The 22,131-nt window shown below is 38.7% G+C and overlaps 1 protein-coding gene across 3 annotated transcripts in view; it reads left to right on the plus strand.

The window, feature by feature from the left end:
* Positions 1-22,131, plus strand: part of PIBF1 (progesterone immunomodulatory binding factor 1) — a 231,449-nt gene that overhangs the window by 56,073 nt on the left and 153,245 nt on the right. The gene's annotated exons all lie outside the window — the stretch shown is intronic.

A 22,131-nucleotide genomic window follows, 5' to 3' on the forward strand; every position in this document is an offset into this window, starting at 1 on the left:
ATTCCTATTATCTTTTTATTACCCTGTTAACTTGTCCTTTTGCCTTTATATTAGCTCCAGATTAAGGACAGAAATGAAAAGGAAATTAGAACTAAGAGATACTAGTTCTTCCTATAACATGCCAGTGATGTCTCCAGGAAATTTCAAAGACTGGAATAATAATAAGAAATATTGCTTATGCCTCGTTTAGCTGCTGGACCTAAAAGAAATCATATTTTTAGATAATCTTAAAGAAGGATAGTTTTTTTTCATGCAGTTACTTTTAGATCAGCATATATCAGGTTTCCTTAGTGATTAGCAGTATTAAGGGAAAATAAATGCTACTTATTTCAATAGCAGTTATTTTTATATACCATCATTATGATTCAGATGGCTTTTCAAAGTTGACATTTAGAGGGAAATTTATTTGGAAATTAATTGTCATACTAGTTTATTAACACTGACTTGAGTGTATTTGATCTTTGCCAATACGCAAGTCTTTAAATCAGACTCTGGTTGATATTAGAGAAGTTTACACTTGAACTCTCAGAACAATATATTTATTTATTTAGCAAATATTTACTAACCATGTACTGACACATGTCATGAGCCATAGATACACTGGTGACCTTTGCCTTCACAGAGCTGGCAGTCTAATGGAGAAATAAAGGAACAATGAGCAAAAGTATGCTGATAATAGAGCAAACGGCAGGTTACTCAGAATGAGACCACATAGACTCAAGGTGTATCTAACTGAGCCCTGGGAGGAATCGGGGAAGGTTACATGGAGGGAGAAATGCGTATGTTAACATCTGCATGGTGACTAAGAATAAGACTGTCAGTTATGGAAGGGAAGGAAATTAGGGGCACTAATGCATACCCTGGAGACAAGTCAAAATGAAGTTTTTGGAACAAACTGCAAATAATTCAGTATGGTTAGCCCATAGACTGAGAAGCAGTGAGTTGTAAGAAATGAAGCAGAAGAGGGAAATGGGTCCTAATTATGCATTTGAGCCATTGTCTAACATCGTAAACAGTTAAAAGATTTTGAGACTATGCGTGATATGATCTGACTTTATATAAAAATCCATTCTGTGATGTGGAGGAAGATTGAGGGTGTATAAGCTATAGACAAAGAGGCCTCTTTTAGAGATTGCTTCCCTTACCAAGGTGGGAAGTAATGATAGAACTACAATAGTAGCAGCAGAGATGGGGAGGATGGGGCCAGACTGGGAAAAATGCTCAGGGGGTAGAACTAAGCTAACTGGATAGATAGATAGGAGGATGTAGTGACTAGATTGGACTGGGGAATGAGAAGGATGTCACTAGGTTCTTGATTGGGCAGCTGTGGGGACAGTGATGCAGCCTTTAAAGCATCAGAAAAATACATGGCTTTACCTGAGAAACATGACAAATTTAGTTTAATTTCATTAAGTGTCTGTGACATGTGTACATAGAAAAATTGACTGTATAAGGTCTGAATCTTAGAAGAAAGATCCAGACATGTGCTAAACCTATGGCATAGGTAATGCTACTGTTCTCTTTTACAAATAAGTACTTTTAGCCTTGTGACTCAGTTCTGTTATGGATTTTGTAATAAAGGCTTTTATTGGTCAACTTAAAAATCTTAAAATTTATGGGATTGTTTCTATGATAAACATGCATGATTACTTCCAAATAGTGCACATAGCCACATAAACCTTAGTATGTAGTCATTTTGAGAATGTACTGATTTTTTAGTTTTTGTTGTTGTTATTGGTGGTGGTGGTGATTTTTGTTTTTTCTCAAGTCCTTTAAAATACAGCTCATGTGTTTGCAATTTGTATTTACAAATTACAAATGCAATTTACAAATTGTATTTACAAATTTACATGCATTTACAAATTGATGTAAACTAGCCCCTCTTCTCTAAAATGATTGGTAGCAGTAGGTTGGGAAACAGATGATAGAACCATTTCTGGAAGCAGGGAAATTGAGCAGGTTTCCTTTTCCCCTATGTTCTGACTCCATAGCCACGTCAAAGTGGATGCCACCTAGTCAAGGAGTTCCTGGGGTTGGGGCTGAAAGTGAAAGTGAAGTCACTCAGTCATGTCCAACTCTTTGCGACCCCGTGGGCTGTAGCCTACCAGGCTCCCCCGTCCATGGGATTCTCCAGGCAAGAATACTGGAGTGGGTTGCCATTTCCTTCTCCAGGGGATCTTCCCAACCCAGGGATCGAACCCAGGTCTCCTGCATTGCAGGCAGACGTTTTAACCTCTGAGCCACCAGGGAAGTCCTAGAAACCCCAGCCAGCCATCAGGATGACTGCATGATAGTGAATCTAAGGTGGATGGTTGCCACCAGGTGGAGCCAGACTGCAGCATGGGCCCCCAGCCAGCTGTGATACAGGCTCACCTGTATCATTTTATTAACTTTACAATAATCTAATCCTATGTTTTATGTGGCTGAATTCTTTTGAATCCCAGTTTCCTCATTCTGGCAGGATTTAACTATAGTTAGAGCTTACATCCCACTTGTCTTTCACAAGGTAAAAATAAATTGTAAATTATTTCCTTTGAAACTTAAAATAATTAAGGAAAGGGTTTTAGTGTTCCTTGTTATGAAACATGAGATCCAAAAAACACAAGAGTACTCATTTAGGTGTTTTTGTGTCTGAGCAAATTGATCACTTGCTCTGGACTTAGATGTTTATGTTGATTACTTTTACTTCCTCAAAGTGTGCTGTTACAATATGAATTAAAATGGGAAAAGTGCTTACACTTGAGTATATGTACTTACTCTCCTTGCCTCTTGGGCAATAAGCATTTTTAGGAGAAAGTTAAGTAAGATTAAAGAAATATGTTTTGCTTTTGGTTTGTTTTCTATGCAATGGGGGATATTATAAGAGAGTGCCTTTTTAAAGACTTAAATATAAATCATGACACCGTAAAACCCCTAGAAGAGAAATACGCAAAATATTCTCTAACATAAGTCATAGCAATCAGTCTCTCAAGTCAATAGACATAAAAGCAAAAATAAACAAATGGACCTAACAAACTTGTGCATAACACAGGAAACCATAAACAAAATGAAAAAATGGCATATAGAATGGGAGAAAATATTTGCATACAATACAACAAAGGCTTCATTTCCAAAATATACAAATAGTTCATATAACCTAATAACAAAAAAGCAAACAACCCAATCAAATAATGAGCAGAAGACCTAAATAGACATTTATCCAAAGATGGCCAATAGATACATGAAAAGATGCTCAACATGTCTAATTATTAGAGAAATGCACATCAAAACTACAGTGAAGTGTCACTTCATGCCAGTCAGAATGGCCATCATTAAAAAGTCTAAAAAACAAAAATGATGGAGAGGGTGGAGAAAAGGGAACCTCCTACATTGTTGGTGAGAATGTAAATTGGTTGCACCCACTATGGAAAACAGAATGGAGATTCCTTTAAAATCTAAAAATAGTTGCTATATGATTCAGCATTCCTACTCCTGGGCATATATTTGGAGAAAACTTGATAATTGAAAAAGATATGTGCACCCACGTGTTCATAGCAGTTCCACAATGAAGTAGTACTCAGCCACAAAAGAATGAAACAGTGCCCCCATATTGCAGCATCATGGGTGGACCTAAAGATTATCATATTAAGTGAAGTAAGGCAGACAGACAAAGATGAATACTATATGACATCAGGTATATGTAGAATCTAAAATATAATACAAATGAACTTATTTACAATACAGAAACATTCTCACAGACATAGAAAATAAACTTAGGGTTACTAGAGTGGGGCAGGGATAAATTAGGAATTTAGGATTAACAGATACAAACTACTCTATAAAAGAAACAAGATCCTACTGTATATTACAGGGTACTATATTCAGTATCCTGTAATAAACCATAATGGTAAAGAATCAACCTGCCAGTGCAGGAAATGTGAGTTTGATTCCTGAGTTGGGAAGATCACCTGGAGAAAGAAATGGCAACCCACTTCAGTATTCTTGCCTGAACAATATCATGGACAGAGGAGCCTGGCAGGCTACTGTCCATGGAGTCACGAAAGAGCTGGACACAACTGAGTGACTAAACAGCAACAACAATGAACCATAATGGGGGAAAAAATAAGTACTGAAGGGTTGAGATTTAATGAAGGAATTTTGCTACTTTAATAAAGAGAAAGAGTGCCTTTTATCTTCTCTTAGATGTAAAAGAAAGATGGAATTCATTCCATCCAGTCTTGATCTGCCTCTGCAGTCAAGCATACCAGTAGTTTGTGAAGTTAAGGGGTTGAGAGGCAAGACAAAGAGAAAATAAGAGATAAAGACTTAAGAAATGGCTGAGATAAGCAAAAAGAGAACTTATGTATTTGGGTACATCTAAAACTCCAGTACTTTGGCCACCTGATGTGAAGAGCTGACTCATTTGAAAAGACCCTGATGCCGGGAAAGATTGAGGGCAGGAGGAGAAGGGAATGACAGAGGATAAGATGGTTGGATGGCATCACCGACTCAATGGACTTGGATCTGGGTGGACTCAGGGAGTTGGTGATGGACAAGGGAGGCCTGGCGTGCTGCGGTTCGTGGGGTCGCAAAGAGTCGGACCCGACTGAGCGACTGAATTGAACTGAAAATACTTTATTTGGAATTATAATGTGTATGCATGCTTTAGCTCAGTCTAGGAGTTAGGTTTCTTGTCTTTTTCTGGACTTTTTTCTTCTTTAAAATGATATTTGGGAGCTATGTGAAATTATGAGTGAAACTCACTCTGGTGGTGAGATTTATTATATTCAAGACTTCTTACTTAGTAGGACCCTCTTGTACATTTGGAAGAAAAACATTATTCCCTGAACAGGGAGTATAGTGTGAGAGAGATTTGGAATGAGACAAATTCTGGCTGTACAACTTTATTAGCTGAGTGAATATGTCACTTAATATCACTGAAGTTGAATTTTTTGTTTTATAAAATGGGCTAGTATATTTCACAGTGTGATCTGTAAGTTCTAAATGAGATAAAATGTGTAAAAATATATTATAAATTATAAAGCTGTATATAAATGGTATTTAGGTACCTTTTATTTATAAGAAATGCTTAAAAATTTTCTTTTATCCATTATGTTGACAATTTAAGTAAAATGAGCATTATATAAAAGAAAACTGGTAACATTTTGGAATTGTTTGCATGCCTGTGTGCTCAGTTGCCAAGTCGTGTTCGACTGTTTGCAACCCCATGGTCTGTGGCCCACCAGACTCCTCTGTCCATGAGATTCTCTAAGCAAGAATACTGGAGTAGGTAGCCATTCCCTTCTCCAGGGGATCTTCCCGACCCAGAGATCAAACCCAGGTCTCCTGCATTGCCGGCAAGTTCTTCACCATCTGAGCCACCAGGGAAGCCCTGGAATTGTTTATCATCACTAAAAGGCAGTATTACAAAATATATAATTATTCTTAAGTATTGATTTCCATGGCATTTAACCATTTTCGTTAAATGAGACAATATAAGCATAGAGGGTCTGCATGCCATTTGTTTCAGTCTAAATTTCTGCATTAAATGGCTGGCTTATGTTGATTAATATTGTGAGATGGTGAAATAAGAGGAGATAAATTCAGCTGATTAAGTTTTTCCAGAATGTAAAACTGGTTCATTATTATAGTCTCATTATTATAACCACAGAAAGAGCTATACGCATAGTAATACTGTAAAAAAGAGTTGAGTAAAGAAGAGTTTGTGAGAGATGCTCATTATACTCTTTTTTCTGCACAGAAAAATATGAAAATGCAAATTGCTCTACAGTTATTTAAAAGGGGGAAGGCAGTAGGGAAAAGGAGATCAAAATAATGCTTTTAAATATAACAATTAGTATTGCTTTAGTGATTTTATTTTCCCACCATATCACTGAAAACCATCTTGACCACAATTTTATCATCTTCCAAAGTACTCAAGAAGAAATTTAAAGAAATGAAAAACTTAAGTTTTGCGTAGAATCTCAGAGTGATGTTAAGCACCTTTGAATCTTGAATCTGTTTATTTACAAAAGTTAGTTGAGTATACATAACACATTACAATAGGTGAATTGCAACTAGTGTACAGGGATTTCACTCATGATTTGAGAAGTGTATGCTCTCATTAGCACTTAGACAAGCATACTTCTTTCACTCATATCTTAACAGATATCTGTATGTGGGGTTGGAGTGGGGGGAGCATTCCACAGGACAAGGGGATCTTCCCAGCAGGAGTTGAACCCATGCTCCCTGCAATGGGAACGTGGAGTCTTGAGCACAGTCTTAAACCACTGGACTGCCAGAGATGCCCTGTATATTTTTAAAGTTCTTTTATGAAAACATTTAACCATATTCATACTGTCTTTGCAGTTAGACTATTCTGAAAATATGTGGCTTTACAGATAACTGGGCTCCAAAATCACTGCAGATGGTGACTGCAGCCATGAAATTAAAAGACGCTTACTCCTTGGAAGGAAAGTTATGACCAACCTAGATAGCATATTCAAAAGCAGAGACATTACTTTGCCAACAAAGGTTCGTCTAGTCAAGGCTATGGTTTTTCCTGTGGTCATGTATGGATGTGAGAGTTGGACTGTGAAGAAGGCTGAGCACCAAAGAATTGATGCTTTTGAACTGTGGTGTTGGAGAAGACTCTTGAGAGTCCCTTGGACTGCAAGGAGATCCAACCAGTCCATTCTAAAGGAGATCAGCCCTGGGATTTCTTTGGAAGGAATGATGCTAAAGCTGAAACTCCAGTACTTTGGCCACCTCATGCAAAGAGTTGACTCATTGGAAAAGACTCTGATGCTGGGAGGGATTGGGTACAAGAGGAGAAGGGGACGGCAGAGGATGAGATGGCTGGATGGCATCACTGACTCGATGGACATAACTCTGAGTGAACTCTAGGAGTTGGTGATGGACAGGGAGGCCTGGCGTGCTGCGATTCATGGGGTCGCAAAGAGTCGGACACGACTGAGCGACTGATCTGATCTGATCTGATCTGACAGATAACTTCTCAAACAATTGTAAATGAAGTTTTATTATTAGCTATTTTTTAATTATAAATTATTTTCTTTATGCCCTGTAGGTGATTACCACAGGCCTTCACAGCTTAATTGATAATATTTAAGAATTTTCAAGGTGTTTAGGGTGTTCCAGTTTTGAAGCAGTGAGAGTTTGGGTTATGCAAAAACTTAGGTTTGCCTGCACTGTTTAGTTCATAGGATGGTGAGGGAGGCTGGTTGAAGAGTAGGGTCAGATTTTTAAATGTTCTGTTGTCAGGTTATTTTAGGAGATTTTATAGTAAAAGAGTGACATGATTATTCATTTTTTTGTAACCACGGTTCCAGTGTGAGGTGGATTATGATTGTAAAGGATATGAAGGCAGGAAGACTGGTAAGGAGACAGTTGCAAAATTTAAGTGAATATGAAAAATGGAAAGAGAAAATAAAAGTTGAAAGAATATTTATAGTAGAATTGACAAGACCTGGTGATTGGCAGGAAGTGAACAAGAATGACTCAGCTCTTCTGCTTGCCTAGTCTCACAGAGGTGACTAGTTAGACATGGCCATTAACTCAAGGTTATAGACAAAATTGAGAAAGGAAGAGAACAATTAATTCCTGACGTTTTACAGATATGACAGCTCTGATCAAGCTCCAAAGAACCTTCTCTAAGATCATATTGTCTGTTGTTCATTAAGACAATTTTAATTTTATTTATTTTGTTATTATTGGGATAGCATTTGATTCATGACATTATATAAAGTTTCATGTATACAGTAGTGTGTATCTACTTGTGTACAGCAGTGTATACAGATACCCTGCAACACACTCACCAGCAAAACTTTGTTTTTCACCTGTCATCATACAGTTGGTCGCTTTTACCCATTTTGCCCTTCCCTTCCTTTTCTCCTCTAGTAACCACCACACTGTTCTCTGTATGTTTGTGTTTGTTTTTGTTTGGTTTGGTTTGTTCATTTACTCTGTTTTTATTTATTTACTAGTTTTATTATTTTATTTATTTACTAGTTTTATTATTTACTAGTTTACATAGTCCACCTATGAGTTAGATCATACAATATTTGTCTTTCTCCATCTGACATACTTCATTTGGCATAATAACCTCAAGGTCCATCCATGTTATTGCAAATGGCAAGATTTCATCTCTTTTTTATTGCTGAGTACTATTCCATTGTGTGTCTATGTGTTCAAATTAGTGTTTTCTTGTTCTTAGATGAGATAACTAGATCATATGGGAGTTCTATTCTTAATTTTTTGAGGAATATTCATATTGTCTTCCATAGTTGCTGCACCAATTTACATTCCCACCAGCAGTGATTAAGGGGTCCCTTTTCTCCACATCCTCTTCAGCACTTGTTATTTCTTATTTTTTTGATGATAGTTGTTCTTGTCAGGTGTAAGGTAATAGCTCATTGTGGTTTGATTTGCATTTTTCTAATAATTGGTGATTTTGAACATCTTTTCATGTACCTACTGAGTACCTGTATGTCTTCCTTTGAAAAGTGTCTGTTAAGCTCTTCTGCTCATTTTTCATTGGGTTGTTTTTTGTTGTTGAGTTGTATGAGTTCTTTATATATTTTGTATATTAATCCCTTATTGTGTGTATCATTTACAAACATCTTCTCCCATTCAGTAGGATCATCGTTGTGTTATTGATGATTTTCTTCACTGTGCAGGTTATTAATTTAATGTTATCTACTTGTTTATTTTTGCCTTTGTTTCTCTTGCCTGAAAAGACATATCTAGAAAAATATTGCTAAGATTGATGTCAAAGAACATACTGCTTATGTTTTCTTTGAAGAATTTTATGGTTTCGGGTCTTACATTGAGATTTTTAATCCATTTTGAGTAAATTTTGTATATGATGAGAAACAGTATTTTTGCATGTGGCTGCCCAGTTTTCACAACACCATTTATTGAGGAGGCGATCCTTTCTCTACTGTATGTTCTTTGCTCCTTTGTCATTCCACTCGTGTCGGTTTATTTCTGGGCTCTCTGTCCTGTCACACTGATCCATGTATCTGTTTTTCTGCCAGTACCATTCTGTTCTGATTACCGTGGCTTTGTAGTATAGGTTGAAGGCCGAATGCGTGATGCCTACCGTTGTGTTGCTTTTTCTCAAGATTGCTTTGCCTATTCGAGATCTTTTGTGGGTCTCTTTGATTTTTAGAAAGTTTTGTTCTGTTTCTGTGAAAAAATATCCTTGGGGTTTTGATAGGGATTACCTTGAACTTTAGACTGCTTTAGGTAATAAGGACATTTTGACAATGTTAATTCTTCCAATCCATGAACACAGAACATCTCTCCATTTGTTTGTGTCTTTTTCAATATCTTTCGACAATAAAATCACATAGTTTATAACTAGGAATTTTCTCTACTGTGCCCCAGATATAATTCCCCTCAGCCCTCAGGAAAGACCCTGAGGCAAGAAGGGATCTTAAGCTGCTGAAGCTTCTGTAGCAGTTTTCTCTGTTTTCCCCAGGGTATGCTTATAAATGTTATCATTTTATTTCTATACAATAAAAAATCTTGGGAAGCATTGCCCTAATTGTCATTCTCTAAATGAATACCTTCATATTTTTTAAATTTTTTATTAAGTGCAATTGACTTTTAGTATTATATTAACTTCTGGTGTACAGCATAGTAATTCAGCCTTTTTAATAGATCATACTCCATGCAAAGTAATTACAAAATCATGGCTATAGTTCCCTGTGCTGTATAATACATTCTTATGGTTATTTATTTTATACATAATAGTTTGTGTCTTTTAATCTCATACACCTATCTCTCCCCTCCCCTAGATTTTCATATTTAGATTACATACTAACTATAGCTACTATTTATTGAGTATACATAAATAGATGTATCACATACATTGTAGAGAGAATTAAATGGGGCATTTTATGAGGTTGTAGGTATTCTCCATTTTACAAATGTAGAAACTGAGACAGTGAGAGGTTGTGAATTTTCTGTAATTGTAGACATTTTAACTGGTGAAACTAGATACCTCTGACTCTATAATGTAATGAGGATTCCCATCTTACTGGCCAAGGCTATGAAAATTGACAAAAAATTTCTTACTGAAACTAATTTTAGTGGTAACGTTTTTGGAAAAGAATCTCAGCTTTTTCAGAGAATTTGCAAATCTTGAAGGCTTTGCAGGTGGCACTAGTGATCAAGAATCTGCCTGCCAATGCAGGAGACTTAAGAGATGGGGGTTTGATCCATGGTTCAGGAAGATCCCCTGGAGGAGGGCATGGCAATTCACTCCAGTATTCTTGCCTAGAGAATCCCATGGACAGATGAGCCTGGTGGGCTACAGTTCACAGAGTCTCAAAGAGTTGGACATGACTAAAGCGACTTAAAAGATGCTTACTCCTTGGAAGGAAAGTTATGACCAACCTAGATAGCATATTCAAAAGCAGAGACATTACTTTGCCAACAAAGGTCCGTCTAGTCAAGGCTATGGTTTTTCCTGTGGTCATGTATGGACGTGAGAGTTGGACTGTGAAGAAAGTTGAGCGCCAAAGAATTGATGCTTTTCGACTGTGATGTTGGAGAAGACTCTTGAGAGTCCCTTGGACTGTAAGGAGATCCAACCAGTCCATTCTGAAGGAGATCAGCCCTGGGATTTCTTTGGAAGGATTGATGCTAAAGCTGAAACTCCAGTACTTTGGCCACCTCATGCGAAGAGTTGACTCATTGGAAAAGACTCTGATGCTGAGAGGGTTTTGGGGCAGGAGGAGAAGGGGACGACAGAGGATGAGATGGCTGGATGGCATCACTGACTCGATGGACATGAGTCTGAGTGAACTCTAGGAGTTGGTGATGGACAGGGAGGCCTGGCGTGCTGCAATTCATGGGGTCACAAAGAGGCGGACACGACTGAGCGACTGAACTGAACTGAACTGAACTGAAAGCAACCTAGCATGCACATATGCACACAAACCCTACTTCACACTTGAAGGCTGAGTGTGAATTATGAGAACTGTATAAAAGCATTTGTAATTTTGAAACTTAGAGAAGAGACCTTTATTTTTCTATAAAATGGTATTTTTTGACAGGGCCTGCCTCTCTGAGACTCCTCTCCTGAGTCCCAGGCTCTGCACCTGTAACTAGAGCCCATCCCCTCTCTGCTGCTCAAGGGCACGCTCCAGTAGTTCTCCCTTCTGTCTCCTATACTGGCAGTTTTCCCCCTTTTTTCCCTGTATAAGCATATTGTTTCTCCTATCTTTAATAGGATATTATTATGTATCTCCACTTCCTACTCTAACCCGCCCATTTCTAACCACTACCCCCATTTCTTTGCTCTGCTTTGTGGCCAGATTGCTGCAAAGAGTTTATATGCTCATTCTTTGTTGTTATTATTGTCAGTCAGTCATGTCCGACTCTTTGCGACCCCATGGACTACAGCACGCCAGGCTTCCCTGTCCTTCACCATCTCCCAGAGTTTGTTCAAATTCATGTCAGTGATGCCAACCATCTTATCTTCTGTCGTCCCCTTCTCCTCCTGCCTTCACTCTTTCCCAGCATCAAGGTCTTTTCCAGTGAGTTGGCTCTTCGCCTCAGGTGGCCAAAATATTGAAGCTTCAGCTTAAGCATCATTACTTCTAGTGAATATTCAGGGTTGATTTTCTTCAGGATGGACTGGTTGGATCTCCATGCTGTCCAAGGGACTCTCAAGAGTCTTTCCCAGCACCACAGTTCAAAAGCATCATTTCTTCAACACTCAGCCTTTTCATTGTCCAACTCACATTTGTACATGACTACTCATTCTTTACCCCATTTTAAAAGTCCACTACCAAGCTTTTCCCCTCCCCCATACCAATCTAACAAAGCTACTCTTACCAAAGCCCCCAGAGACCATGTTGCCCAAAGTGTAGTGGTCGGGTTCTTAGTTCTCATCTTACTTGACCACAGCAATATTGAATACAGTTGATCACTCCCTCTTCCTGGAAACATAGTCTAACTGCCTTCCAGGATCCTGCACCGTGACTTCCCCGTCTCCTTGACATCTTTTGCAGCTACCTTCATGGTGTTTCCACTTGGTTATCTAATAATCATCTTTAATTTAACGTGTCTAGAAGCAAACTTCTGTCCCTCCAACCTAGCTCTGCCTCAGTCTGCTACTGCTGCTGCTAAGTCGCTTCAGTCGTGTCCAACTTTGTGTGACCCCATAGGTGGCAGCCCACCAGACTCCCCTGTCCCTGGGATTCTCCAGGCAAGAATACTGGAGTGGGTTGCCATTTTCTTCTGCAATACACGAAAGGAAAAGTGAAAGTGAAGTCACTCAGTCATGTCCAATTCTTAGCGACCCCATGGACTGCAGCCTACCAGGCTCCTGCGTCCATGGGATTTTCCAGGCAAGAGTACTGGAGTGGGTTGCCATTTCCTTCTCCCTGCCCCAGTCTGACCCAGTGCAATTAAAGACAACTCTAGTCTTCTCACTCAGACCAAAAACTTTGAGGTCCTTTTCAAAATCTATTTCTTATTTTCCATGTTTTAGTCATTCTAAGATCCTTTTGATTGTACCTTGAGAATATTGATCTTTTATCATCTCACAGATACAGCCGCAGTTCAAGGTACCATTATCTCTTGTTCTGATTACTGCAAGAGCCTCTTAAGTGGTCCCCCATCTTCCTTCTGTGTTCCTGTTAAACAATAGGTCAAATTGGATCTCTCTTCTGCTCAGGTAAAAAGGCATTCCATCTTACTCCATCAAAATTTGAATGATTAAAAACAAAATTATAAGTGATTAATATGGCCTGTGATAACTACATGATCTATGCCTAGTATCCCCACCTTTCTTTCACAGCCTGTGATCTGGACACTTGCTTAATCACCTTGCCTCCTCTTCCTCTGACTGTTAGGCATGTTTCCCACCTCCTTTGAATTTACAGTTCCCACTGCTTAACCACCATTTCTGGATGTCCTGGAGCCCTATCTCCTCACTTTCTCCATACCTTCGGATGTAACTTCCTTTCTCCATTTTTCCTGACGAGTCTGTTTAAAACTATGAAAGCCCCCTCTTCTCCTGTACTTGCTCACCCACACTTGTTAGCCCCTTCTCTGCTTAATTTTTCTCCAAGAACTTAGGACCTACTGGCATATGTTTGGTTTCTTTCCTGCTGCTGCTGCTGCTAAGTCGCTTCAGTCATGTCCGACTCTGTGCGACCCCATAGACGGCAACCCAACAGGCTCCCCCGTCCCTGGGATTCTCCAGGCAAGAACACTGGAGTGGGTTGCCATTTCCTTCTCCAATGCATGAAAGTGAAAAGTGAAAGTGAAGTTGCTCAGTCGTGTCCGACTCTTCACAACCCCATGGACTGTAGCCTACCAGGCTCCTCCATCCATGGGATTTTCTAGGCAAGAGTACTGGAGTGGGGTGCCATCGCCTTCTCCAGTTTCTTTCCTACTACAATGTAATCTCCATATGAGTAAGGACTTGCATATGTTGTTCAGTGTTATACTCCCCTGTGCCAATGTCTGATTTATAGTAAGTGTGCAATAAATACTTATTTAGAAAAAGAATGATTTATTCCTACTTTAGAGAAATCAGACTGTGGGTTTAGATAAAATGAAAATCTGTACAAGATTTATAATAAGATGGATTTAATCAAGACCTAGCTTGGTAATTGACGTTTATAGTCACTCAGTTAACCGTCCACCAGAGTCACCTAGTTTCATTTTAATATATTCCATTTTATTCCATCAGCTACTTGTTAAACCTCAACACATTAATGAAACAAGTGTTTTGCATTTTGGTACTTACTTTTTTATAATTTTAAAAGATCATTTATCTACTTTTGGCTGAAGTTTTCACATCTATGAAGTGAAAAAAATCTACTTGGGAACCAACTAACATAAAGGAAAGAAAAGTCTAGCTTGTTCATTTGACAGTAGTCTCAGTAAGTTTCCACTCTTAGAATGCCTAGCTTCCCCCAAGAAAGTATGTTTTATAAAATTTCTACTTTGCTCTTTTTTTTCATGTCTTGTTCATTCACTTATCAACTATCTATGTTAATTAAAGCACAGGTTATCAGTCATTGATTGTATAATAGCAGATAATCCACTTAGAATTCTTTTATTTCACACCATCTTAAAAACAAATACAAATGAGCGGTTGTATGTTTTGTCCTGGAGGAAGAATCTGAAGGTAGAGGAGATTTTCAGATGCTTTTCTAATAAGTAAACTTGTCTTATAAACAGCTGCTTTCAGTCTCTTTTTTGTCCCAACTAGAAAAAATATGTTCATTTTTATTAAACAAAAATATTTTTATATGGATACAGAAGGAGGAGAATGGGTTGCTTAGTCGTGCTTGCTGAACTCTTCTGATGACCATGTTTCTTTTGCTATGTATCCTTGGTCAGTTTCAAGTTCAGAGGTATTTGCGATGTTTATTCAGACTAACATTTGCTCTTGGCATTGTCAAATTCTAATTTTTTCCTATTAGAATTTTAAAAGTTCCTAAGATTTTTCTCTCTTAACACTTTCCAAGTATGTATTTCGATTTGGCCTATTGATACCATGAAATTGTATCAAATGTATCTTGCTGCTAAAAAAAGTAAGAAAATACATTCCTTCCTGTACAGAACTCTAATATTATCGTATGTTTTGTACTGAGGTTTGCAGGTTTCAGTTGTGAGATTATTATTGTTGTTCAGTCATTAAGTCACATCCAACTCTTTTCCAACCTCATGGTCTGCAGCCTGCCAGGCTCCTTTGTCCATGGGATTTCCCAGGCAAGACTGCTGGAGTGCTCCCCAAGTGAAGGGTAGGATGGGGTTGGGAGTGGGAGAGAGATTCAAGAGGGAGGGGACATATGTATGCCTATGGCTGATTCATGTTGATGTGTGGCAGAAACCAACAAAGTATTGTAAAGCAATTATCTTCCAATTAAAAATAATAATTAAAAAAAAGAACCCTAAAGTGGGTTGCCATTTCCTTTTCCAGGAAATCTTCCCAGACCAGGGATCAAACCCATGTCTCTTGCATTGGCAGGAGGGTTCTTTACCACTGAGCCATAGAAGCCACAAAAGCCCATACTTTTGGATAAACTTACATGTTCGAAGTCATCTCTGCACAAATACACTAGGTTGCATATGAAATATGTCTATTTTGTTGTAACAGTTAAATTCTTTTGTTGGAGAAATAGTTAAGAACTTAACTCTTAAAGTTTATTGTTTGAATGTTATAATTTAATGATATAATTTATATCTTCCAGTTGTTTTTCCATAGAAGTCCTGGTTTATGCCTATTTCTCTGGCATAATCATATTTGTTGTTGTTTTTGGCTCTGCTGGGTCTTCGCTGTGCTGCCCAGGCTTCTCTTGTTGTGGCACTCAGATTCTAGAGCATGCAGACACAGTTGTTGTAGCACATGGACTTAGTTGCTCTGTGGCACATGGGATCTTAGTTCCTCAACCAGGGATTGAACGCACATCCCATGCATTGGCAGGCAGATTCTTAACCACTGGACCATCGGGGAAGTCCCTGGCATAATTATTAACAGCACCCTCTTACACTCAAAAAGCACCTAAGTTGAAATGTATATTATTTGGACACTAATGATAATACTTGGAGAAGTAAATGGCACCCCACTCCAGTACTCTTGCCTGAAAAATTCCATGGACAGAGGAGCCTGGTAGGCTACAGTCCGTGGGGTCGCAAAGAGTCAGACATGACTGAGCGACTTCAATGTCAATGTCAATGATAATACTAGGATACTCACTTTTTTTTTTTTTTTTTGCATTTTACATGGAATTGATAAGATTTCTTTTCCCTTTTCTACTACCTTTCCTCTTAATCGACCTCCCACACGCAAATATAAAATGATGGGAGGAGATAAGCATATGTGTATGGAAGACGGAGTTAGTAGAAGCAACATGAAAGAATTATAATTTAGGAATCGGTTAAGAAAAACAGTTTAGGAATCAAATGCTAGCTTTCTAAAAAGCATTTCTAAGGATGAAATATTTGAATTTGTATAATTTAAAACATTTGCTATAATGTTGGCCACCTTCCAACATCTTTCTCTGTTATTATATTTGAGTATATATACTCAGTTTGAACTTTGAAAATTTTAACTCCATTAGCTTGTTCATGCTCTTAATTTTTCAAATTTGTCTTTTGAAGAACATTTGAGTTCCTGCTATTTGTTCTGTAATTGTATTTCTTTTACATTTTCTAATACATTTAACATTTTCAAGTGGATAGTTTATTAGTTACATGGCAGTTACGGTCTTAGCTGTGGCAGGAATCAATCCATCTAGTCTTTTATCGGACCAGCTAGAGTTTGCAAGAACATGGACCATAAACACAAATGTATAATATAGTCACAATTCTTCTAAGAATTGTTTTTGACTTAACATCTATTTGCATTAGGAGATAATCATATAATATAAATCTCACAATGACAAAATTTCCCAAAGAGAAGATCTCTGTGAGACAAGGGTACTCTTCAGAGAGGCGGCCTCGTGTGATGAAGAGCATGGACCCGAGCACCATATAGTTTGGGTTCGAATTTGGGCTCCAGAGTTTATTTACCATGTGACTGTTGTAGGCAGATGCTTAACTTCTCTGTGTTTCAGTCTTGTCCTTTGTATTATGGAGATAATGATACATCCTATAGTTTGTAGGGTTGTTGTGAAGTTAGATGAGTTATTATTAATATATGTACAGTGCCTGACAGAGTTCCCAGCCCAGCATGAGCACTCTGTTACTGTTATTGTCAGTGGAAGAATTGCACAGTTGCTCTCTCTGACTGAAACATTAAATGTGAATTCATAATATTAAAGGAAGTATCTCGAATCTTTATGTTAAAAGGAACTGTGTTATTTCTTACTGAAGTATGCAGGTTGTGGCAGGATATGGAAGGCGTGGTACCTGATAAGACCGGTTTATACAGAAAGCTTACCAGCAGGCACCTGTGGGAAGCCGTGTTGGTAGAAACTTGAGTTTACAGCACTTTCTCCCATTCATTTCATTTTTCTTTTTTTGAGTTAACTTGATTTATTGGTCCTTCAAGGGCCAACTTACATGTCTTTCATTCACTCATCTGGTCCTCTGGGTAAAAATAAACAACTCCTCTTCTTTGTGGCTATAGAACTTGTTTATGCATTAATATAGCACTATAGTGGGTGAATTTAACTCCAATGACCGTTATGTCTACTACTGCGGGCAGGAATCCCTTAGAAGAAATGGAGTAGCCATCATGGTCAACAAAAGAGTCTGAAATGCAGTACTTGGATGCAATCTCAAAAATGACAGAATGATCTCCGTTCGTTTCCAAGGCAAACCATTCAATACCACATAATCCAAGTCTATGCCCCAACCAGTAACGCTGAAGAAGCTGAAGTTGAACGGTTCTATGAAGACCTACAAGACCTTTTAGAACTAACATCAAAAAAGATGTCCTTTTCATTATAGGGGACTGGAATGCAAAAGTAGGAAGTCAGGAAACACCTGGGGTAACAGGCAAATTTGGCCTTGGAATATGGAATGAAGCAGGGCAAAGACGAATAGAGTTTTGCCAAGAAACTGCACTGGTCATAGCAAACACCCTCTTCCAACAACACAAGAGAAGACTCTACACATGGACATCACCAGATGGTCAACACCGAAATCAGATTGATTATATTCTTTGCAGCCAAAGATGGAGAAGCTCTATACAGTCAACAAAAACAAGACCAGGAGCTGACTGAGCCTCAGATCATGAACTCCTTATTGCCAAATTCAGACTTAAATTGAAGAAAGTAGGGAAAACCACTAGACCATTCAGGTATGACCTAAATCAAATCCCTTATGATTATACAGTGGAAGTGAGAAATAGATTTAAGAGACTAGATCTGATAGAGTACTTGATGAACTATGGACAGGGGTTCGTAACATTGTACAAGAGACAAGGATCAAGACCATCCCCATGGAAAAGAAATGCAAAAAAGCAAAATGGCTGTCTGAGGAGGCCTTACAAATAGCTGTGAAAAGAAGAGAAGTGAAAAGCAAAGGAGAAAAGGAAAGATATAAGCATCTGAATGCAGAGTTCCAAAGAATAGCAAGAAGAGAGAAGAAAGCCTTCCTCAGCAATCAATGCAAAGAAATAGAGGAAAACAACAGAATGGGAAAGATTAGAGATCTCTTCAAGAAAATTTGAGATACCAAGGGAACATTTCATGCAAAGATGAGCTCGATAAAGGACAGAAATGGTATGTACCTAACAGAAGCAGAAGATATTAAGAGGTGGCAAGAATACACAGAAGGAACTGTACAAAAAAGATCTTCACAACCCATATAATCACGATGGTGTGATCACTCATCTAGAGCCAGACATCCTGGAATGTGAAGTCAAGAGGGCCTTAGAAAGCATCACTACGAACAAAGCTAGTGGAGGTGATGGAATTCCAGTGGAGCTACTTCAAATCCTGAAAGATGATGCTGTGAAAGTGCTGCACTCAATATGCCAGCAAATTTGGAAAACTCAGCAGTGGCCACAGGACTGGAAAAGGTCAGTTTTCATTCCAATCCCAAAGAAAGGCAATGCCAAAGAAGGCTCAAACTACCGCACAATTGCACTCATCTCACACACTAGTAAAGAAATGCTTAAAATTCTCCAAGCCAGGCTTCAGCAATATGTGAACCGTGAACTTCCTGATGTTCAAGCTGGTTTTAGAATAGGCAGAGGAACCAGAGATCAAATTGCCAACATCTGCTGGATCATGGAAAAAGCAAAAAAGTTCCAGAAAAACATCTATTTCTGCTTTATTGACTATGCCAAAGCCTTTGACTGTGTGGATCACAGTAAACTGTGGAAAATTCTGAAAGAGATGGGAATACCAGAGCACCTGACCTGCCTCTTGAGAAATCTGTATGCAGGTCAGGAAGCAACAGTTAGAACTGGACATGGAACAACAGACTGGTTCCAAATAGGAAAAGGAGTACGTCAAGGCTGTATATTGTCACCCTGTTTATTTAACTTATATGCAGAGTACATCATGAGAAACGCTGGGCTGGAAGAAACACAAGCTGGAATCAAAATTGCCGAGAGAAATATCAATAACCTCAGATATGCAGATGACACCACCCTTATGGCAGAAAGTGAAGAGGAACTAAAAAGCCTCTTGATGAAGGTGAAAGTGGAGAGTGAAGAAGTTGGCTTAAAGCTCAACATTCAGAAAATGAAAATCATGGCATCCGGTCCCATCACTTCATGGGAAATAGATGGGGAAACAGTGGAAACAGTGTCAGACTTTATTTTTCTGGGCTCCAAAGTCACTGCAGATGGTGAGTGCAGCCATGAAATTAAAAGATGCTTACTCCTCGGAAGGAAAGTTATGACCAACCTAGATAGCATATTCAAAAGCAGAGACATTACTTTGCCAACAAAGGTTCATCTAGTCAAGGCTATCGTTTTTCCTGTGGTCATGTATGGATGTGAGAGTTGGACAGTGAAGAAGGCTGAGCGCCAAAGAATTGGTGCTTTTGAACTGTGGTGTTGGAGAAGACTCTTGAGAGTCCCTTGGACTGCAAGGAGATCCAACCAGTCCATTGTGAAGGAGATCAGCCCTGGGATATCTTTGGAAGAAATGATGCTAAAGCTGAAACTCCAGTACTTTGGCCACCTCATGCGAAGAGTTGACTCACTGGAAAAGACTCTGATGCTGGGAGGGATTTGAGGGCAAGAGGAGACGGGGACGACAGAGGATGAGATGGCTGGATGGCATCACTGACTCGATGGACATAACTCTGAGTGAACTCCAGGAGTTGGTGATGGACAGGGAGGCCTGGCGTGCAGCAACTCATCGGGTCGCAAAGAGTCGGACACGACTGAGAGACTGATCTGATCTGATCTGGAGTAAAACACAGCTGAGCTCAAATTATGGCTTTAACACTAATACTCCGTAACTTGGACCCAGGGATTTAAGCCCTCTAAACAATTTACTCAACGTAAAGTAGATTAGAAAATATAACACCAAGGATTTTTAGGGATTAAGTGACCATAATCATTTACACTATACTCCAAATTTATTAATGTTATAACTCTGTTAGAGATGAGGATTAAAAAAAAATGGAATGAGTTTGAAAGAAACGTACTGTTGGTATTTTTCTTGATCCAAACTTCTACTATGATAAAAAACCAAACAGGATTTGATTTTTGAAGGCCCCTATCTGGCTGTATACTGTTTATAAGTCATGAACAGTATGAAAAGGCAAAAAGATAGGACACTGAAAGATTAACTCCCCGTGTCGGTAGGTGCCCAATATGCTACTGGAGATCAGTGGAAAAAGAACTCCAAAAAGAATGAAGAGCCAGAGCCAAAGCAAAAACAACACTTAGTTGTGGATGTGACTGGTGATGGAAGCAAGATCCAATGCTGTAAAGAGCAATATTGCATAGAAACCTGGAATGTTAGATTCTTGAATCAAAGCAAATTGGAGGTGGTCACACAGGAGATGACGAGTGAACATCGACATTTTAGGAATCTGCCAACTAAAATGGACTGGATGGGTGAATTTAACTCAGATAACCATTATATCTACTACTGTGGGCAAGAATCCCTTAGAAGAAATGGAGTAGCCATCATCGTCAACAAAAGAGTCCGAAATGCAGTACTTGGATGCAATCTTAAAATGACAGAATGATCTCTGTTCATTTCCAAGGCAAACCGTTCAATATCCAGTAATCCAGGTCTATGCCCCAATCAGTAAGGCTGAAGAAGCTGAAGTTGAACAGTTCTATGAAGACCTATGAGACCTTCTAGAACTAACACCCAAAAAAGATGTCCTTTTCATTATAGGGGACTGGAATGCAAAAGTAGGAAGTCAGGAAAAACCTGGGGTAACAGGCAAATTTGGCCTTGGAGTACAGAATGAAGCAGGTCAAAGGCTAATAGAGTTTTGCCAAGAGAATGCACTGGTCATAGCAAACACCCTCTTCCAACAACACAAGAGAAGACTCTATACATGAATATCATCAGATGGTCAACACTGAAATCAGATTGATTATATTCTTCTCAGCCAAAGATGGAGAAGCTCTACACAGTCGGCAGAAACAAGACTGAGAGCTGACTGTGGCTCAGTCATGAACTCCTTATTGCCAAATTCAGACTGAAATTGAAGAAAGTAGACAAAACCACTAGACCATTCAGGTATGACCTAAATCAAATCTGTAACGAATACAGTGGAAGTGAGAAATAGATTTAAGGGACTAGATCTGATAGAGTGTCTGATTAATTATAGACAGAGGTTCGTGACATTGTACAGGAGACAGGGAACAAGACCATCCCCAAGAAAAAGAAATATAAAAAAGCAAAATGGCTGTCTGAGGAGGCCTTACAAATAACTGAGAAAAGAAGAGAAGCGAAAAGCAAAAAAAAAAAAAAAGAGAGAGAGAGATATACCCATTTGAATGCAGAGTTCCAAAATTAGCAAGGAGAGATAAGAAAGCTTTCCTCAGTGATCAGTGCAAAGAAATAGAGGAAAACAATAGAATGGGAAAGACTAGAGATCTCTTCAAGAAAATTAGAGATACCAAGGGAACATTTCATGCAAAGATGGGCTCAATAAAGGACAGAAGTGCAATGGACCTGACAGAAACAGAAGATATTAAGAAGAGGTGGCAAGAATACACAGAAGAACTATACAAAAAAGATCTTTAAGACCCAGATAATCACGATGGTGTGATCACTCAACTAAGCCAGACATCCTGGAATACAAAGTCAAGTGAGCCTTAGGAAGCATCACTACGAACAAAGCTAGTGGAGGTGATGAAATTCCAATTGAACTATTTCAGATCCTAAAAGATAATGCTGTGAAAGTGTTGCACTTAATATGCCAGCAAATTTGGAAACCTCAGCAGTGGCCACAGGACTGGAAAAGGTCAGTTTTCATTCCAATCCCAAAGAAAGAGAATGCCAAAGAATGCGCAAACTACCGCACAATTGCACTCATCTCACATGCTAGCAAAGTAATGCTCAAAATTCTCCAAGCCAGGCTTCAAGAGTATGTGAACCATGAACTTCCACATGTTCAAGCTGATTTTAGAAAAGGCAGAGGAACCAGAGATCAAATTGCAAACATCCGTTAGATCATCGAAAAAGCAAGAGAGTTCCAGAAAAACATCTATTTCTGCTTTAT

This window comes from Bubalus kerabau, chromosome 12 (assembly GCF_029407905.1).
Source record: "Bubalus kerabau isolate K-KA32 ecotype Philippines breed swamp buffalo chromosome 12, PCC_UOA_SB_1v2, whole genome shotgun sequence".
Taxonomy (NCBI): Eukaryota; Metazoa; Chordata; class Mammalia; order Artiodactyla; family Bovidae; genus Bubalus; species Bubalus kerabau.